Source organism: Electrona antarctica (genome assembly GCF_951216825.1).
Source record: "Electrona antarctica genome assembly, chromosome: 22".
Taxonomy (NCBI): domain Eukaryota; kingdom Metazoa; phylum Chordata; class Actinopteri; order Myctophiformes; family Myctophidae; genus Electrona; species Electrona antarctica.
Genome location: NC_136805.1, coordinates 12,704,590 through 12,726,951, shown reverse-complemented (window position 1 = coordinate 12,726,951; position 22,362 = coordinate 12,704,590). Strand labels below are relative to the sequence as shown.

Below are 22,362 nucleotides of genomic sequence, written 5' to 3'. Positions count from 1 at the left end.
TGTCCACTGTTTTTTCACAATTACAGTATTCCAGCTAAAGGGATGTTAATTGTTATGTTTGTGTAACTAAATCTTTTGCTTTTATTTTTTTTATTTTTTTTTATGGGTTGCCTGATGCATCATGAGGACACCTCTGACTTCTACACCAGCTGTGGAATTGTGGTGCCATTAGAGACATGGAGAGGAGCACCTGACACTGTGATCTTTGGAAAATGTCATCTGAAGGATGCCACTACAGAAACGCATACGTTACATGTCTATAATAGGAAAACACTGCATAAAATTGTGATATGCTAGCTTATCCCTGTAAATAAAAGGTCATGTGGAGAGATAAGCTATGCATACAAAACAATGAATGCAACTTGAGATATGCAACTTGGGAAGTGGGAACATAATCATACTTACTTACTGTATGCACTTATGCAATACCCGTTGTAGCACACATTGTATCTGTCTGTATTTTAACTGTACATCATTCATATGCATGTGTCCCACATGGAGATCTCTGTATCTGTAGAGTGCAAACTGACTGAAAAGGCAGAGGCCTAAAGTCATGAGACTCACGCTGCACTATGAAACTGACTCACTATGAAACTCGCTAACTATGAAACTCACTCTGAAACTCACTTTCTATGAAACTCACTATATGACACTGAAACTCAGTTCTCTCTCTGTGTCGTCGTCATAGTTGTCTCCACCAGGCCGAAGGCATGGGGAGAGAGTATGTTTTGCACTCCGTGTGTGTGTCCGTCCGTCCTTCCGTCCGTCCGTTACCAGCTAATCTCCGCCACCGTTGGACCGATCCATGCCAAACTTTGCGCGCACACTCCCTGGATGCCAACGACGAACCTCTGCCCCAAATATTCTTCAACAGCCTGTTGTAGCGCCACCATGAGGCCGATTTAGGCAAAACACATTTCTGTAGATTACTCGTGCACATTTTATCACAGAATACATCACAGAATTCGGTATACACTATCTCCATAGTCATGTGATCAACACGTTTCCCATCTTCCATCCTGATTGACTAAGATTGGCTTCCAAAGCTCACATGATTGGTCCGTTTCGAACAAAATGCCACAAATCACAAACACAGTGTGCAATTTCCGTGAAATTATACACGCTCATTTCCACTAGGCTGAGGATGACATGCCACTCATTTTTTTCCAAATCAGCCTCATGGTGGCGCTATAACAGGCCAATTCCTGTTTTTAGCTATAACTGCATCGATCTGTATACAACTTATGTATACGCACTCCCTAGAGGCCATGGAAAAACATTTTCCCTGCATCCCTCCACATCTGCCGGTTATAGCGCCACCATGAGGCCGATTTCTGCAAAACACATTGCTTATGTTAGTCGCACAGATTTCATCCAAATCTCACGCAAATCGGTACACATGATCTCTGTAGATCTCTGTATCAAGACGAGTCTGTTGGATTTCTCAGATTCTATACTGATTGGCTAACATTGCCTTCCAAAGTTTTCAGGAGTGGCCCGTTTTGTTCAAAATGTCCTGCTCATCCAGAATTCTATCCTCAGAGATGCTATGAGTGATCTGGCTCTGCATTTCCTCAACAAAATGAAGAAAAACAAACAAAAAAACATGTTTATATTACTCCTAAACATTTTGCCAAACATCTCACACAGTCCTATCCTCCTGGTGGAGACCTGTGCCCAGAAGGGCACTTTTTCTAGTCTCTCTCTGTGTCATCATAGTAGTATGTTAGATAGTCTCAGGGACGTAGCTGACCATTTGGTTGCCCTACTCGTAGGATATTAAAATACATTTTGTGCTGCCCCCCCTCCCGACGAGAACGCTGTATATCCTCATTCAGATCGGAGGACACACACACGGCTGCTCGTTATTATGCGGCAGAGCCGCCGAGAAATTTGTTCTGAGGGTCGGCTTGGGACTATTTGGCTCATTTTATTGCCTCCCTCGGCGTGTTGCCCTACTCGCAGTGTGTATTGTGCGTTGAAAAAAAGACAAAAATCACTCCGAGACCATGGGCTATATATAGCCCATCGTCTCGGAGTCATTTTCGTCCTTTTTTCAAATCCTCAAAAATGATGCAAAACGGCATGCTATAGTATGCCGTTCGAGACCATGGGCTATAGCCCATCGTCTCGGAGTGATTTTCAACTTTTTTTCAAATCCTCAAAAATGATGAAAAGCGGCATGCTATAGTATGCCGTCCGATATGGGCTATAGCCCATGGTCATAAATGATGAAAAAAGAGGATTAAAAAAAAAGACGAAAATGACTCCGAGACCATGGGCTATAGCCCATGGTCTCGGAGTGATTTTCGTCTTTTTTTCAAATCCTCAAAAATGATGCAAAACGGCATGCTATAGTATGCCGTCCGATATGGGCTATAGCCCATGGTCATAAATGATGAAAAATGAGGATTAAAAAATGATGAAAAACGGCATGCTAAAACTATGAAACATTTCAAAGATTCCTTTTCAGGCAAACATGTCCACCGTAAGATGAACCTAAATAGGTTTGAATGGGGTTTCTATGTGTAAGTATGTAGGACTAGTAGCATGCCAAAGTTTGTGCTATTGCCATTGAGAATGCATTGGGCGTTTAAGTTAAATAACTCAGAAACTACAAAACATTTCAAAGTAAAAAGTTCCAGCATGTGTCTCCACAGTAAGCTGAATTTGAAACAGTGTGAATGCAGTTTCTAGGTGAAAGTGCTTTTTTGACGTGCCAATATCTGCCATTGAGCCCCATTGTAGATTTCTCAAATTTGAAAGCACTATATTTCTAAAACTATGAAAGATTTCAAGGATTCCTTTTCAGGCAAACATGTCCACCGTAAGATGAACCTAAGTAGGTTTGAATGGGGTTTCTAGGTGTAAGTATGTAGGACTAGTAGCGTGACGACGAGTATAATAAACTGGAAGAAAAGTAACGAGTGTGTGTTCTGGTCCTGTTGATTGAGCAGAGCAGGACCTATAAACCTTGAAGGTTTATAGGTCCTTCTCAGCTCAATCAACAGGACCAGAACACACCTGGGCTGGCTGCCAGGATCACATCCACCAATGGGGAGGCTGTCTGTGTCCTGTCATGGTTTCTCCTCTGTATTATCTGATTAACATCCACGATAACACTTAAAAGCACTAAAGACACCTTTGATGCACAGCACCATTCAAATGCTCTGTACATGATCCCAAGGCCCCATTTGAAAAGTCACACCAAGAAGAACAACTTACAACCTAAAAATCACTGAGAGCTCAGTGGCACCCTTGTTAAGATGACGTCCATGTGAGCCAGAGGTTGTGAGTTCAAATCCAGCTGAGTTCCTCCTACTTTCACTCTGCAGCATGTTTTGGAGAATAACATCCAGAAGAGAACTGGAAAGAGATGGAAAGCTGAGGAGATTCTCAGAGAGCATGGTGGCACTCTGTGATAAGCTGCTGTCTATGTGAGCCACAGGTCGTGGGTTCAAGTTCAGTCCATGGCCTCAGACGGCATACTATATAGCATGCCATTTTTCATCATTTTTGAGGATTTGAAAAAAAGACAAAAATCACTCCGAGACCATGGGCTATAGCCCATCGTCTCGGAGTCATTTTCGTCCTTTTTTCAAATCCTCAAAAATGATGCAAAACGGCATGCTATAGTATGTCGTTCGAGACCAATGGGCTATAGCCCATCGTCTCGGAGTGATTTTCATCTTTTTTTCAAATCCTCAAAAATTATGAAAAGCGGCATGCTATAGTATGCCGTCCGATATGGGCTATAGCCCATGGTCATAAATGATGAAAAACGAGGATAAAAAAAGACGAAAATGACTCCGAGACGATGGGCTATAGCCCATGGTCTCGGAGTGATTTCCGTCTTTTTTTCAAATCCTCAAAAATGATGAAAAACGGCATGCTATAGTATGCCGTTCGAGACCATGGGCTATAGCCCATCGTCTCGGAGTGATTTTCATATTTTTTTCAAATCCTCAAAAATGATGAAAAGCGGCATGCTATAGTATGCCGTCCGATATGGGCTATAGCCCATGGTCATAAATGATGAAAAACGAGGATTAAAAAAAAAGACAAAAATGACTCCGAGACGATGGGCTATAGCCCATGGTCTCGGAGTGATTTCCGTCTTTTTTTCAAATCCTCAAAAATGATGCAAAACGGCATGCTATAGTATGCCGTTCGAGACCATGGGCTATAGCCCATCGTCTCGGAGTGATTTTCATCTTTTTTTCAAATCCTCAAAAATGATGAAAAGTGGCATGCTATAGTATGCCGTCCGATATGGGCTATAGCCCATGGTCATAAATGATGAAAAACGAGGATTAAAAAAAAAGACGAAAATGACTCCGAGACGATGGACTATAGCCCATGGTCTCGGAGTGATTTTCGTCTTTTTTTCAAATCCTCAAAAATGATGAAAAACGGCATGCTAAAACTATGAAACATTTCAAAGATTCCTTTTCAGGCAAACATGTCCACCGTAAGATGAACCTAAATAGGTTTGAATGGGGTTTCTATGTGTAAGTATGTAGGACTAGTAGCATGCCAAAGTTTGTGCTATTGCCATTGAGAATGCATTGGGCGTTTAAGTTAAATAACTCAGAAACTACAAAACATTTCAAAGTAAAAAGTTCCAGCATGTGTCTCCACAGTAAGCTGAATTTGAAACAGTGTGAATGCAGTTTCTAGGTGAAAGTGCTTTTTTGACGTGCCAATATCTGCCATTGAGCCCCATTGTAGATTTCTCAAATTTGAAAGCACTATATTTCTAAAACTATGAAACATTTCAAGGATTCCTTTTCAGGCAAACATGTCCACCGTAAGATGAACCTAAGTAGGTTTGAATGGGGTTTCTAGGTGTAAGTATGTAGGACTAGTAGCGTGACGACGAGTAATAAACTGGAAGAAAAGTAACGAGTGTGTGTTCTGGTCCTGTTGATTGAGCAGAGCAGGACCTATAAACCTTGAAGGTTTATAGGTCCTTCTCAGCTCAATCAACAGGACCAGAACACACCTGGGCTGGCTGCCAGGATCACATCCACCAATGGGGAGGCTGTCTGTGTCCTGTCATGGTTTCTCCTCTGTATTATCTGATTAACATCCACGATAACACTTAAAAGCACTAAAGACACCTTTGATGCACAGCACCATTCAAATGCTCTGTACATGATCCCAAGGCCCCATTTGAAAAGTCACACCAAGAAGAACAACTTACAACCTAAAAATCACTGAGAGCTCAGTGGCACCCTTGTTAAGATGACGTCCATGTGAGCCAGAGGTTGTGAGTTCAAATCCAGCTGAGTTCCTCCTACTTTCACTCTGCAGCATGTTTTGGAGAATAACATCCAGAAGATAACTGGAAAGAGATGGAAAGCTGAGGAGATTCTCAGAGAGCATGGTGGCACTCTGTGATAAGCTGCTGTCTATGTGAGCCACAGGTCGTGGGTTCAAGTTCAGTCCATGGCCTAAGACGGCATACTATATAGCATGCCATTTTTCATCATTTTTGAGGATTTGAAAAAAAGACAAAAATCACTCCGAGACCATGGGCTATAGCCCATCGTCTCGGAGTCATTTTCGTCCTTTTTTCAAATCCTCAAAAATGATGCAAAACGGCATGCTATAGTATGCCGTTCGAGACCATGGGCTATAGCCCATCGTCTCGGAGTGATTTTCATCTTTTTTTCAAATCCTCAAAAATGATGAAAAGCGGCATGCTATAGTATGCCGTCCGATATGGGCTATAGCCCATGGTCATAAATGATGAAAAACGAGGATTAAAAAAAAGACGAAAATGACTCCGAGACGATGGGCTATAGCCCATGGTCTCGGAGTGATTTTCGTCTTTTTTTCAAATCCTCAAAAATGATGCAAAACGGCATGCTATAGTATGCCGTTCGAGACCATGGGCTATAGCCCATCGTCTCGGAGTGATTTTCATCTTTTTTTCAAATCCTCAAAAATTATGAAAAGCGGCATGCTATAGTATGCCGTCCGATATGGGCTATAGCCCATGGTCATAAATGATGAAAAACGAGGATTTAAAAAAAAGACGAAAATGACTCCGAGACGATGGGCTATAGCCCATGGTCTCGGAGTGATTTTCGTCTTTTTTTCAAATCCTCAAAAATGATGGAAAACGGCATGCTATAGTATGCCGTTCAAGACCATGGGCTATAGCCCATCGTCTCGGAGTGATTTCCGTCTTTTTTTCAAATCCTCAAAAATGATGAAAAACGGCATGCTATAGTATGCCGTTCGAGACCATGGGCTATAGCCCATCGTCTCGGAGTGATTTTCATCTTTTTTTCAAATCCTCAAAAATGATGAAAAGTGGCATGCTATAGTATGCCGTCCGATATGGGCTATAGCCCATGGTCATAAATGATGAAAAACGAGGATTAAAAAAAAAGACGAAAATGACTCCGAGACGATGGGCTATAGCCCATGGTCTCGGAGTGATTTTCGTCTTTTTTTCAAATCCTCAAAAATGATGAAAAACGGCATGCTAAAACTATGAAACATTTCAAATATTCCTTTTCAGGCAAACATGTCCACCGTAAGATGAACCTAAATAGGTTTGAATGGGGTTTCTATGTGTAAGTATGTAGGACTAGTAGCATGCCAAAGTTTGTGCTATTGCCATTGAGAATGCATTGGGCGTTAACTGATAACTGGAAAGAGATGGAAAGCTGAGGAGATTCTCAGAGAGCATGGTGGCACTCTGTGATAAGCTGCTGTCTATGTGAGCCACAGGTCGTGGGTTCAAGTTCAGTCCATGGCCTCAGACGGCATACTATATAGCATGCCATTTTTCATCATTTTTGAGGATTTGAAAAAAAGACAAAAATCACTCCGAGACCATGGGCTATAGCCCATCGTCTCGGAGTCATTTTCATCTTTTTTTCAAATCCTCAAAAATTATGAAAAGCGGCATGCTATAGTATTCCGTCCGATATGGGCTATAGCCCATGGTCATAAATGATGAAAAACGAGGATTAAAAAAAAAGACGAAAATGACTCCGAGACGATGGACTATAGCCCATGGTCTCGGAGTGATTTTCGTCTTTTTTTCAAATCCTCAAAAATTATGAAAAGCGGCATGCTATAGTATGCCGTCCGATATGGGCTATAGCCCATGGTCATAAATGATGAAAAACGAGGATAAAAAAAGACGAAAATGACTCCGAGACGATGGGCTATAGCCCATGGTCTCGGAGTGATTTTCGTCTTTTTTTCAAATCCTCAAAAATGATGGAAAACGGCATGCTATAGTATGCCGTTCGAGACCATGGGCTATAGCCCATCGTCTCGGAGTGATTTCCGTCTTTTTTTCAAATCCTCAAAAATGATGAAAAACGGCATGCTATAGTATGCCGTTCGAGACCATGGGCTATAGCCCATCGTCTCGGAGTGATTTTCATCTTTTTTTCAAATCCTCAAAAATGATGAAAAGCGGCATGCTATAGTATGCCGTCCGATATGGGCTATAGCCCATGGTCATAAATGATGAAAAACGAGGATTAAAAAAAAAGACGAAAATGACTCCGAGACGATGGGCTATAGCCCATGGTCTCGGAGTGATTTCCGTCTTTTTTTCAAATCCTCAAAAATGATGCAAAACGGCATGCTATAGTATGCCGTTCGAGACCATGGGCTATAGCCCATCGTCTCGGAGTGATTTTCATCTTTTTTTCAAATCCTCAAAAATGATGAAAAGTGGCATGCTATAGTATGCCGTCCGATATGGGTGTACGGATATAACTAAACTTTGCTGTTTCATAGCTTTGCTTAATTACTGATTCAGACCCTCCGCAAAGGGGTTATAACAAACAGGTCTGGTAACTGTGATTTAACACACACCAAGGTAACATTTATATTACTCAAACACACATAGCCTCGACGTTGCAATAATGCCCGTAAACAATCACTTGATTTTGGCCATTTTATTACTATTATCTCATAACACACTCACACACGTACAAACATACTTCTACTACACTTGTGTACAGTATAAAGCCTTATTTGCCTTGTCTGGCCCGTGTTAGATAGTACAATAGCATTGATGATCATTACAACAAAGGAACCTGAGACTGTGGCGTTTAGGTAATAACTGCAAACACAAAGAGAAACACAAGATACATACTATTAATTCACAGATATAGCGACGGCATAGATGCATCATTTATGACTGAATTTAGAGCATTTAACGAACATATAACACATTAAAAGGACTTACTTAAACGCGTCATCCCGTTTGCTACATTGTTTCTGTAAGAATGAACGAACACATCGTGCCCTGGTATAGCTCGCCCCTCTTCCTCTGTCACCCGACACTTCCTGCCCCTCACATACCATTGTAGTAAGACCTCGCATTCCTGGTATATAGTAGTATCACATTGGTAACACATTGGTAACACATTTACCCCCCAATTAGCTGTATTAATATCTACATCCCTGAGATATACTGTAATTGGTTGATAAGAGGATCTCTGTTCTTATATAACACAGAGTATTTACTGTATAGGCAGTGAACTTCATAATAGCACCAACATTCTATACATAAATGACACAACATGAAGTTACAAATATAAGCTGGGCCGGCACTTAATATTATAATGATCCCACTCACGGAATAAACTCGACACCTCCCACTTTTAGGCTACGGTTTGAAATAAACCCAGTAGGCTAAATAGATTCCCCACAATCATTTGCAAACAAAAACATTCAAACAAAAATAAAAAATAAGTATATCAATCATGCTTCTAATCGATGAACGCCTCCGGATGGCACTCACCAGTTGAACTTATGAAATAATAAACCTAGTTTACTTTCATGCACTGAATTAATTTTGATCTCAATCTGACTGTAGGAGGTAGGCACCACCGCTTTGCTCCTTACTGAGTGACAAGTATGCCCCATCACCCAGCTGCCTCAAGTAAACACCCACTGACTAGTCTTACTCGCGCAGCATGCATATGGAAGAGTTCGTTAGGGTATTTCTCAAGAGGACTTTCTAGTCTAATTCACTGATCTTCAACCGGGATTAGGACAACCAGCCGCCGCACATCACGATGGAGGATGACGGATGGCCATGCCACCACGTCTTTCACCACCTGCGACCAACTGATGGGCAGACTTGGACATGTCCGCACCTTTACGTCCCTGACGACACCCTGGTTATCTGGATTCACCTCCACGACACGACCCATCCGGAATCGACCTCGTAGAGCATTCTGGTCCGCGACCCACACCAGGTCGCCGACGGCCACATTCCGTGCTGGAACGTGCCATTTCTCTCGGATGAAGAGATGAGGGCCCGCCAGCTGGCTCCACCGCTTCCAGAACTTGTCCACCTCACGCTGGACCGCCCGAAGACGACTGTACGGGTAGCTAGGGAAGTCAAAGCCCAGGATGTCTCCCCTGGGCCCTGCCCGCCCCAACAGCAGAGAGTTGGGAGTGATGATGTCCACGGAATCCTCGTCGACCTGAGTTCTGGCTCCGATGGGTCTTTCGTTGGCCAGGTTAGCAGCAAGGTAGAGTAGGGTCTGGAACTCCAACGCCGACAGATCATCGGTGTCGCCGACGCTGCTCAACGCCCTTTTCAGAACATGGACGGCAGCTTCGGCCGCCCCGTTCCGATGCGGTGAGTCCGCTGGGCTAAACTCCCATGCCCAGTCGGTCCCTGCAACTGCTGCTCTTTGCTGGATCTGCTCCTTGTCAATGTCCCCTAGGAACTTGTATAGATCCTCCAATGCTGGCCTCGCGCCAACAAAGTTCGTACCCTGATCAGACCACAACTTTTTTGGATGGCCTCTCAGAGCAGTGAATCGCTGGTAGGTCTGCAGAAAGCCTTCTGTAGACAAGTCCTCAACTAGGTCTGCATGGACAGCCCGTGAGGCCATGCAACTGAAGACCACGCCCCAGACTTTTCTCTTAATGCGTCGCTTCACAGTGCCCCTGACAGTGTAAGGACCGAACAAATCCAGCGTTGTGTACTCGAACGGAGCTGCTGGACTTGTGCGCACTGTAGGAAGATTAGCCATCACTTGACTGGATAGCTTAGCCCCCCGTTTGCGACAAAACAGGCAAGAGTCGATCACCTTACGTGCGACCCTTGGCCCCTGAACCACCCAGGCTTTCTTCCTGACTCGCAGGAGTGTCCCAGCCACGCCCTCGTGGTTTGCACGATGGGCCTCCTCACACAGTAGTGTGCTGAGTCGTGCCTCGTAAGGAATGATGGGCACGCCCTGGCTTTCTTGGTCAACGGTCTGAACCCGGCCTCGGCATAGCAAGAGACCTGTCTTGTCGTTCTTACTAACTACAAGACGGTTTAGTGTCGTTGTCGGGAAAGAAATTCCCTCTTGGGCGGCAAGGCACAGCTCCTTAAATGCTGTGTCCCGCTCTCCGACAGAGAGCACCGCCCCCCACTGTACACGACTGCCGGACTTGAATAAGCCTCCGTGGCCGTGCAACACTCTGCGGACGTAGCCAACTGCCCCGCAGAGTTTTGACAGTGTGCTGCATCTAGCCAAGTCCATTTGGTTCACAAGGCCTGACCCCCACAGCTGTTCAGTTTCGTCATTAGATGCTGCCACAGAACCCCCATCACTGACTGGTGAAGGACCCCTGCTGACCGCTGGAGACCCCCCATTGTCTGGTGAAGATCTGCCACTGACTGGCGAGGACCCGCCACTGTCTGGCAGTGGCGCGGACCCCTGGTTCTTAGTTTGGGATCTAGTAACAGCAGCAGAGAATGCTTTCATTTTGAACACTTTTCTCTGCAATGTACTCACGATTTCCCGCGAGGAAGCAGCCACCTCAGCAGCGGACTTCATAGGCCATTGGTCGACTGGTCTGGCTAGGAACTCTGGTCCCTTTTGCCACAGGGAATCACTGTCTAATTGCTCAGGAGAACCCCCCCTCGTGACTAGATCAGCTACATTTTCCACCCCGGGAACCCACCACCAGTCAGTCACAGGCCCCGCCTTCTGGATTTCCCCAACCCTATTAGCGAAGAACGTTTGGAACCCATAACTGTCCCTTTGAATGGCACCCAGCACTGTCTGGCTGTCGACAAAGTGATACCACTTCTCGATTGTCAGCCTGCTATGCTTCAGCACGTACCCTTTCAGTCGTGCGGCAAAGACAGCACCGCAGATTTCAGCTTTCACTGCATCACCCTTTTGGTCTAGAGGAGCCAACTTGGCTTTTGACTCCACCAGACGAGTCTCCACCCCGCTAGCAGTTTCCCACCGCAGGTAGAGCACCGCTCCGTAGGACTCTGAGCTCCCGTCGGAGAAGGTGATGCCCCAGGGTTTCCCCACCCATCCGGGCGGAGTGATACACCTGGGGAACGTGATCGCACTCAGCTTTGCGTATTCCTCAAAAAGTTCAACCGCTCTCACGCGGAGATCGCTAGACAACGGTTGATCCCAAGTGTCTTTGGTCAATGACCCCGCCTCTTGGAACGCCCTCCTGACTAGAATAACGCCCTTCTGTTTCAGAGGCGTCACAAGGCCAATGGGATCATACAGCCCCGCTACTTGACTCAGCAACATACGCCGAGTCAGAGGATCTGGCGTCTTCTCCGCCACCTCCTTCAGAGCAAGGTTTTCCTCGCTCCGCACTTTCTTTTTTCTGGCGGAAAAGTTTATGGCAACCATGATGAAGAGGCTGTCCTCCTTCACATGGTAACCAACCCCCAGAGCCTTATTGTCCTCCTCTCTCATCTGATTCGGAAACAACATAGTCTCTGGTTTCATTTCTCCATCTCCTTCCCTCCCACTTTGGCCTGACCGTACCCAGGGCTTTAGGTGAAACCCCCCGGTAGCCAGAATGGTTTTAACCCCCGCCAGTACCTCCTCCAGCCTCTGGGGGCAGTTGTGAGATAGAAAAATGTCATCTACGTAAGCGTTCTCCACGATTACGTCCCTCTCGTCAACCATGTGGGTGAACTGAGGTAGATACGCTGTCTCGCGCATCGCTATTTGAGCTATGCTACCCGCTGGACGGTCTCCCATATTGACCCGTACAACTGCATAGTCTTCAATCTTGCTGTCAACTGAGTCCCTCCATAGGAACCGGTGCAAATGTACCTCCCGCTCTTCTAGCCAAACGGAGTGGTACATTTTGCTTACGTCGCCAATGGCGGCGTATTCCCCCTCTCTGAAACGCAGCAACACTGCTCGGATCGGGTTCAAAACATCGGGCCCCTTTAGCAGGATACTGTTCAAACTCACGCCCCGGAATTCTTGACTACTGTCCCAGACTATCCTAACTGGCGTGGAAACTGAGTGTGGGTTTGGTGCCATAAGATGGTTGATCCACCAAACAGCCCCGCCCCACATGTCCATGGCAGCTTTAGACAGCTTGACAGCAGCACCTCTTTTGAGCATCTCATGCACCTGGCTAGCATAGGCCTGGTACCACACGGGATCTCGCCTGAGACGTTTCTCAGACTTTAAGAACGTGGCCTCAACCGCCGCCCTATTATTTGGTAAAGTAGACGGGTCCTCTTTCCAAGGATATCTCGCGTCCCAATGCGACTCATCGCTGTGAGAGTCGCTTGTCTTAAAAGTCAGGCCCCTCTTGACAATCTCCATTTCTCTCTCGTCAGCGAGAGACATCTCTTTTCCACCAGGGGCGCATTTTCCACAACGACAACCCCCACACAGGGGATCACATGCCGCCCCAATACTGTCCCAACGCCACCAAGACAGTGCCGCGCTGGTGTCAGTATGGCAAGTGGCAGCCTTAATTTCAACGGCTCCACCTCTCATTGAAAGAGCAAAATGGGTTGACGCCCACTGTCCTGTGACCATTTCACTGGCGTCGAATAGAGACGGATGACATCCGCTAACCGTCTTACCCAAAATCCCCGACCAAAGTACCAAATCTCCACATCTAGCCAACCGCTGTGGGGCTAAACGACCCTCACGCGCACTGATAAGTATTTCCACCTCCAGTGGACGTCGCAACTCCTCCGGATCGGTGCCCGGGAAAAGATCTGCAATGCGCCTAGGATTAACTGGACAATTGATCTTTGCAATCTCATTCAGACCATAACAAGTCATGTCATGGTCCAGTGGAGAAGAGCCCTTCTCCCCCATTGTCTTCAACTTAATGGAGTATTTTTTCGTCTTGAATGTCTTTTTCATCCCCCCAACGCCCTGCACGCTCAGAGTGACAGGTCTTCCTTTCAGCCCGAGCCTGTCTGCAGCTTTGTGGGTGATATAATTCGTATCAGAGGCGAGGTCAATCAAAGCCCCCACCCAATCACCACTTTTCGTGGTTACTTCCAGCGTCATCATCAGAGCAGGCATCTCTCCGCCCTCAGTGCAGCCTGTCGTGGCTGTATTGTTCGTGTAAGCTTTGCGCACTATAGCTAGTTGCTTTGGCGTCAACTCGGCCTCAGCAAGCTTAAGTTCAATTTCATGTGTAGGCCCACGTGAGTCCCTCCCCACGCTACTAGCCCCCCCTCTCGCGCTGTCACTATTATTATTACTAGTGCTACTATCCCCATTACGTGGACGCGCCTTGGGGCACAACTTGAAATTATGAGGAGGCGACGAGCCGTCCCTTTTGCACTCACTTAACCTACACAGGAAATTGTCATTGCGCACTCTGCATTGGCCGTCATGTAGATATAAACACTTAAAGCATGCTTTATGTTTCTTCGCATACGCACGCCGGCCTTCAACGTTAGCTTTCATGAATATTTTACAACGGAACAATGCCCCTGAGTGATCGCTCTCTCCGCAGATTACGCACGAACCCCGCGCCTCCTCGCCGCTAAACGTAGCCCTTGTCGACGCACGCTTCTCGCGCGCCCCGTTCCCCGGCTTATCATTCTGTCGGTCATTATTACGGCTACGTGGGCTCGGATCACTTCGTTTGGTCCCTATGCCTTTTGCATTTAATTGTTCTTGTTCAACGAGCACTTTTGTATGCTCGCGTAAGAAGGCAATGAAATGCGGGAACCTGTTTTGGCTATCAATATTATTATTTGGATTACAACGCATCACAAGCCACCGTTCTTGCATTTCTGGCGGCAATTTAGCCTCCAAATTGTGAATGACGAGCTGATTTTGAATGACGTCGCCAGCATTAAGATCCGCTAGATCTAGAACCGATTGCTCTATTAATCTAACAAGATTTAATGTCTCCTTTGGCTGGCCACTGCTTACAGCGGGCACACTTTCCAACTTCATTATAATCTCCTTGACAATCTGTCCTACGTTTCCGTAGTGGAGTTCTAATTTCTGGTAGACCTCATCTGAAGTCTGGCAATAATCAAGCCTTAATTCATCATTTATCCTTTTATCAATGGAATCAATCAGTAGCTGGTAACGCATGTCATCACCCCATCCAGGATTGTCAAAGAGTGCATAAATCCTATGCCACTGTCTCTTCCATCTGAAGTATGACATGCGTTCCCCACTGAATTGGGGTAATTTCATAGGCTGAGCAGCCAGCTTGCTACCGGCTGACTTCTTTCCTCCATTGTCAACGGCGAGAGGTACACTTTCTTGTTTAATTTCCTCTTTCATTTCTATTATTATTTCGCCTTTGTGCTTTAAATCCTGGAGGTTGGCACTCTTACGTGCTTTCAAAGCATATATCTCAGCTAATACCTTGGCCAAATTCTCGTCAGAAATGCAACCTTCCCAAGAGTTTAGTAACGTCTGCATGTCTGTTAATGAACGCTCAATTACACTCTCTAGCCCGTAAATAAGACTTAGGTTAATATCCTGTTCTTCGTAACGGTCAGGACGCGCTCTGTCTGCTGCCTCTGCCGCCCACTTGAGGGCGCGCTGCACAGACTCATCTATGAACCGCTTCCATAAGTTTTCCTGCAAATCTGTCCGAGCCAAAAGATAGGACATCTTTGCGGCATCGAGTCTCGTACTAACAACTTTTATGTCCATAGCGTTTTCATCAGCCTCTACCATTGCACTTGTATAATCCGTGCTACAAGTTAGAAGCTCATCAAAACCTATATCCATGTCTTTCAGTAAAGCCTTAAGTTCACTTTCGGACTTATGGGCAGCCGTACTTTTGGCTTTGGTCGTTAACCTTGTTAACGCGCCTTGGCTCGACGCGCGCGCTTTCTTTAACGCAGCTAAGGCTGCCATGGTTACACGAATGGCTACTCGCTCGCCCCCCCCACCAACCTTGTCTCTCAAGATGGCCGGTTCGGCGTTCCTCCCTGGCGGCCAGTCGTGCTGTGAAACATACACAATGCTGTAGCCCCAACCCCTATGCTATTAGCGTTAGCATTGGCTAGGCTAGCCCCAACAACATCCAACTGGAGTTAACCTCCCTTAGCTTAGCATTAGCGTCAGTCAGCCCTCCTTTAGCTTAGCATTAGCGTCAGTCAGCCAGTTAGCCACCGTTAGCCTAATGCTAGTTGGTTGCTAGGCACAATGCAATGTCAATGGGAAGGTGGCTAGCTCCTTGCTTGTTTACAATTTAGCTTGGTCTGGTATACCCCCCAAAGTCAATGCACAGTTCCTTTCTGCAACACACAATTCCAGCGATATTCCCCCCAATGCACAAGCACTCATGTGGGCACTGAAACTCTTTATTTAGGTCGGCAAAACCGGATGCTTCCTAGCACCCAGGGCACAACCTCCTTAGCAGCAGGATCACGCTACTAGCATCCTTTCCTGAGTTAACTCAGGTCACCTCAATACGGCACGGATGATTCCCGCAGATATCAGCTACCTCCTGCAGCCTACGGGTTTCGGTCGCTGGTCCTTGGACACGGCGATCGATGACGGGTCAGCGATGCTCCGCAAACGCTGGATGGCCGTCCCTTCGTTGTCTTGCTTCTCAGCTAGCGTCACGCTAACAGCAGACAACCACCATTGCTCACGTAGTAGCTAAGCTAACAGCTAAGCTAACACGGGCCAATGGCTTTCATTAGCATTTGCGGATCACACAGAATGCCCGTATTTCTTTAGCTACGGTGAATTAAGTACCGTTGCTTCAGTAATACGTCGGCGGATTACACCGAAATGAATTATTACTCCGGTGGGTTACACCGCAATTAATTATTGCTCTGGTGAATTACACCGCAATTAATTATTACTCACCGGTGATTACACACGGTTAATTATTACTGTACGGATATAACTAAACTTTGCTGTTTCATAGCTTTGCTTAATTACTGATTCAGACCCTCCGCAAAGGGGTTATAACAAACAGGTCTGGTAACTGTGATTTAACACACACCAAGGTAACATTTATATTACTCAAACACACATAGCCTCGACGTTGCAATAATGCCCGTAAACAATCACTTGATTTTGGCCATTTTATTACTATTATCTCATAACACACTCACACACGTACAAACATAATTCTACTACACTTGTGTACAGTATAAAGCCTTATTTGCCTTGTCTGGCCCGTGTTAGATAGTACAATAGCATTGATGATCATTACAACAAAGGAACCTGAGACTGTGGCGTTTAGGTAATAACTGCAAACACAAAGAGAAACACAAGATACATACTATTAATTCACAGATATAGCGACGGCATAGATGCATCATTTATGACTGAATTTAGAGCATTTAACGAACATATAACACATTAAAAGGACTTACTTAAACGCGTCATCCCGTTTGCTACATTGTTTCTGTAAGAATGAACGAACACATCGTGCCCTGGTATAGCTCGCCCCTCTTCCTCTGTCACCCGACACTTCCTGCCCCTCACATACCATTGTAGTAAGACCTCGCATTCCTGGTATATAGTAGTATCACATTGGTAACACATTGGTAACACATTTACCCCCCAATTAGCTGTATTAATATCTACATCCCTGAGATATACTGTAATTGGTTGATAAGAGGATCTCTGTTCTTATATAACACAGAGTATTTACTGTATAGGCAGTGAACTTCATAATAGCACCAACATTCTATACATAAATGACACAACATGAAGTTACAAATATAAGCTGGGCCGGCACTTAATATTATAATGATCCCACTCACGGAATAAACTCGACAATGGGCTATAGCCCATGGTCATAAATGATGAAAAACGAGGATTAAAAAAATTAGACGAAAATGACTCCGAGACGATGGACTATAGCCCATGGTCTCGGAGTGATTTTCGTCTTTTTTTCAAATCCTCAAAAATGATGAAAAACGGCATGCTAAAACTATGAAACATTTCAAAGATTCCTTTTCAGGCAAACATGTCCACCGTAAGATGAACCTAAATAGGTTTGAATGGGGTTTCTATGTGTAAGTATGTAGGACTAGTAGCATGCCAAAGTTTGTGCTATTGCCATTGAGAATGCATTGGGCGTTTAAGTTAAATAACTCAGAAACTACAAAACATTTCAAAGTAAAAAGTTCCAGCATGTGTCTCCACAGTAAGCTGAATTTGAAACAGTGTGAATGCAGTTTCTAGGTGAAAGTGCTTTTTTGACGTGCCAATATCTGCCATTGAGCCCCATTGTAGATTTCTCAAATTTGAAAGCACTATATTTCTAAAACTATGAAACATTTCAAGGATTCCTTTTCAGGCAAACATGTCCACCGTAAGATGAACCTAAGTAGGTTTGAATGGGGTTTCTAGGTGTAAGTATGTAGGACTAGTAGCGTGACGACGAGTATAATAAACTGGAAGAAAAGTAACGAGTGTGTGTTCTGGTCCTGTTGATTGAGCAGAGCAGGACCTATAAACCTTGAAGGTTTATAGGTCCTTCTCAGCTCAATCAACAGGACCAGAACACACCTGGGCTGGCTGCCAGGATCACATCCACCAATGGGGAGGCTGTCTGTGTCCTGTCATGGTTTCTCCTCTGTATTATCTGATTAACATCCACGATAACACTTAAAAGCACTAAAGACACCTTTGATGCACAGCACCATTCAAATGCTCTGTACATGATCCCAAGGCCCCATTTGAAAAGTCACACCAAGAAGAACAACTTACAACCTAAAAATCACTGAGAGCTCAGTGGCACCCTTGTTAAGATGACGTCCATGTGAGCCAGAGGTTGTGAGTTCAAATCCAGCTGAGTTCCTCCTACTTTCACTCTGCAGCATGTTTTGGAGAATAACATCCAGAAGAGAACTGGAAAGAGATGGAAAGCTGAGGAGATTCTCAGAGAGCATGGTGGCACTCTGTGATAAGCTGCTGTCTATGTGAGCCACAGGTCGTGGGTTCAAGTTCAGTCCATGGCCTCAGACGGCATACTATATAGCATGCCATTTTTCATCATTTTTGAGGATTTGAAAAAAAGACAAAAATCACTCCGAGACCATGGGCTATAGCCCATCGTCTCGGAGTCATTTTCGTCCTTTTTTCAAATCCTCAAAAATGATGCAAAACGGCATGCTATAGTATGTCGTTCGAGACCAATGGGCTATAGCCCATCGTCTCGGAGTGATTTTCATCTTTTTTTCAAATCCTCAAAAATTATGAAAAGCGGCATGCTATAGTATGCCGTCCGATATGGGCTATAGCCCATGGTCATAAATGATGAAAAACGAGGATAAAAAAAGACGAAAATGACTCCGAGACGATGGGCTATAGCCCATGGTCTCGGAGTGATTTCCGTCTTTTTTTCAAATCCTCAAAAATGATGAAAAACGGCATGCTATAGTATGCCGTTCGAGACCATGGGCTATAGCCCATCGTCTCGGAGTGATTTTCATCTTTTTTTCAAATCCTCAAAAATGATGAAAAGCGGCATGCTATAGTATGCCGTCCGATATGGGCTATAGCCCATGGTCATAAATGATGAAAAACGAGGATTAAAAAAAAAGACAAAAATGACTCCGAGACGATGGGCTATAGCCCATGGTCTCGGAGTGATTTCCGTCTTTTTTTCAAATCCTCAAAAATGATGCAAAACGGCATGCTATAGTATGCCGTTCGAGACCATGGGCTATAGCCCATCGTCTCGGAGTGATTTTCATCTTTTTTTCAAATCCTCAAAAATGATGAAAAGTGGCATGCTATAGTATGCCGTCCGATATGGGCTATAGCCCATGGTCATAAATGATGAAAAACGAGGATTAAAAAAAAAGACGAAAATGACTCCGAGACGATGGACTATAGCCCATGGTCTCGGAGTGATTTTCGTCTTTTTTTCAAATCCTCAAAAATGATGAAAAACGGCATGCTAAAACTATGAAACATTTCAAAGATTCCTTTTCAGGCAAACATGTCCACCGTAAGATGAACCTAAATAGGTTTGAATGGGGTTTCTATGTGTAAGTATGTAGGACTAGTAGCATGCCAAAGTTTGTGCTATTGCCATTGAGAATGCATTGGGCGTTTAAGTTAAATAACTCAGAAACTACAAAACATTTCAAAGTAAAAAGTTCCAGCATGTGTCTCCACAGTAAGCTGAATTTGAAACAGTGTGAATGCAGTTTCTAGGTGAAAGTGCTTTTTTGACGTGCCAATATCTGCCATTGAGCCCCATTGTAGATTTCTCAAATTTGAAAGCACTATATTTCTAAAACTATGAAACATTTCAAGGATTCCTTTTCAGGCAAACATGTCCACCGTAAGATGAACCTAAGTAGGTTTGAATGGGGTTTCTAGGTGTAAGTATGTAGGACTAGTAGCGTGACGACGAGTAATAAACTGGAAGAAAAGTAACGAGTGTGTGTTCTGGTCCTGTTGATTGAGCAGAGCAGGACCTATAAACCTTGAAGGTTTATAGGTCCTTCTCAGCTCAATCAACAGGACCAGAACACACCTGGGCTGGCTGCCAGGATCACATCCACCAATGGGGAGGCTGTCTGTGTCCTGTCATGGTTTCTCCTCTGTATTATCTGATTAACATCCACGATAACACTTAAAAGCACTAAAGACACCTTTGATGCACAGCACCATTCAAATGCTCTGTACATGATCCCAAGGCCCCATTTGAAAAGTCACACCAAGAAGAACAACTTACAACCTAAAAATCACTGAGAGCTCAGTGGCACCCTTGTTAAGATGACGTCCATGTGAGCCAGAGGTTGTGAGTTCAAATCCAGCTGAGTTCCTCCTACTTTCACTCTGCAGCATGTTTTGGAGAATAACATCCAGAAGATAACTGGAAAGAGATGGAAAGCTGAGGAGATTCTCAGAGAGCATGGTGGCACTCTGTGATAAGCTGCTGTCTATGTGAGCCACAGGTCGTGGGTTCAAGTTCAGTCCATGGCCTAAGACGGCATACTATATAGCATGCCATTTTTCATCATTTTTGAGGATTTGAAAAAAAGACAAAAATCACTCCGAGACCATGGGCTATAGCCCATCGTCTCGGAGTCATTTTCGTCCTTTTTTCAAATCCTCAAAAATGATGCAAAACGGCATGCTATAGTATGCCGTTCGAGACCATGGGCTATAGCCCATCGTCTCGGAGTGATTTTCATCTTTTTTTCAAATCCTCAAAAATGATGAAAAGCGGCATGCTATAGTATGCCGTCCGATATGGGCTATAGCCCATGGTCATAAATGATGAAAAACGAGGATTAAAAAAAAGACGAAAATGACTCCGAGACGATGGGCTATAGCCCATGGTCTCGGAGTGATTTTCGTCTTTTTTTCAAATCCTCAAAAATGATGCAAAACGGCATGCTATAGTATGCCGTTCGAGACCATGGGCTATAGCCCATCGTCTCGGAGTGATTTTCATCTTTTTTTCAAATCCTCAAAAATTATGAAAAGCGGCATGCTATAGTATGCCGTCCGATATGGGCTATAGCCCATGGTCATAAATGATGAAAAACGAGGATTTAAAAAAAAGACGAAAATGACTCCGAGACGATGGGCTATAGCCCATGGTCTCGGAGTGATTTTCGTCTTTTTTTCAAATCCTCAAAAATGATGGAAAACGGCATGCTATAGTATGCCGTTCAAGACCATGGGCTATAGCCCATCGTCTCGGAGTGATTTCCGTCTTTTTTTCAAATCCTCAAAAATGATGAAAAACGGCATGCTATAGTATGCCGTTCGAGACCATGGGCTATAGCCCATCGTCTCGGAGTGATTTCCGTCTTTTTTTCAAATCCTCAAAAATGATGAAAAACGGCATGCTATAGTATGCCGTTCGAGACCATGGGCTATAGCCCATCGTCTCGGAGTGATTTTCATCTTTTTTTCAAATCCTCAAAAATGATGAAAAGCGGCATGCTATAGTATGCCGTCCGATATGGGCTATAGCCCATGGTCATAAATGATGAAAAACGAGGATTAAAAAAAAAGACGAAAATGACTCCGAGACGATGGGCTATAGCCCATGGTCTCGGAGTGATTTCCGTCTTTTTTTCAAATCCTCAAAAATGATGCAAAACGGCATGCTATAGTATGCCGTTCGAGACCATGGGCTATAGCCCATCGTCTCGGAGTGATTTTCATCTTTTTTTCAAATCCTCAAAAATGATGAAAAGTGGCATGCTATAGTATGCCGTCCGATATGGGCTATAGCCCATGGTCATAAATGATGAAAAACGAGGATTAAAAAAAAAGACGAAAATGACTCCGAGACGATGGACTATAGCCCATGGTCTCGGAGTGATTTTCGTCTTTTTTTCAAATCCTCAAAAATGATGGAAAACGGCATGCTATAGTATGCCGTTCGAGACCATGGGCTATAGCCCATCGTCTCGGAGTGATTTCCGTCTTTTTTTCAAATCCTCAAAAATGATGAAAAACGGCATGCTATAGTATGCCGTTCGAGACCATGGGCTATAGCCCATCGTCTCGGAGTGATTTTCATCTTTTTTTCAAATCCTCAAAAATGATGAAAAGCGGCATGCTATAGTATGCCGTCCGATATGGGCTATAGCCCATGGTCATAAATGATGAAAAACGAGGATTAAAAAAAAAGACGAAAATGACTCCGAGACGATGGGCTATAGCCTATGGTCTCGGAGTGATTTCCGTCTTTTTTTCAAATCCTCAAAAATGATGCAAAACGGCATGCTATAGTATGCCGTTCGAGACCATGGGCTATAGCCCATCGTCTCGGAGTGATTTTCATCTTTTTTTCAAATCCTCAAAAATGATGAAAAGTGGCATGCTATAGTATGCCGTCCGATATGGGCTATAGCCCATGGTCATAAATGATGAAAAACGAGGATTAAAAAAAAAGACGAAAATGACTCCGAGACGATGGACTATAGCCCATGGTCTCGGAGTGATTTTCGTCTTTTTTTCAAATCCTCAAAAATGATGAAAAACGGCATGCTAAAACTATGAAACATTTCAAAGATTCCTTTTCAGGCAAACATGTCCACCGTAAGATGAACCTAAATAGGTTTGAATGGGGTTTCTATGTGTAAGTATGTAGGACTAGTAGCATGCCAAAGTTTGTGCTATTGCCATTGAGAATGCATTG

At 44.5% G+C, this 22,362-nt stretch overlaps 1 long non-coding RNA gene across 1 annotated transcript in view; it reads left to right on the top strand.

Moving 5' to 3' along the window:
* Positions 1-557, top strand: part of LOC306915412 — an 88,083-nt gene extending 87,526 nt beyond the window's left edge. Inside the window, exon 5 of the long non-coding RNA XR_013788814.1 lies at positions 127-557. This is a non-coding gene — a long non-coding RNA (uncharacterized lncRNA). The remainder of the gene's footprint in view (positions 1-126) is intronic.
* The last annotated feature ends 21,805 nt before the right edge of the window (positions 558-22,362 follow it).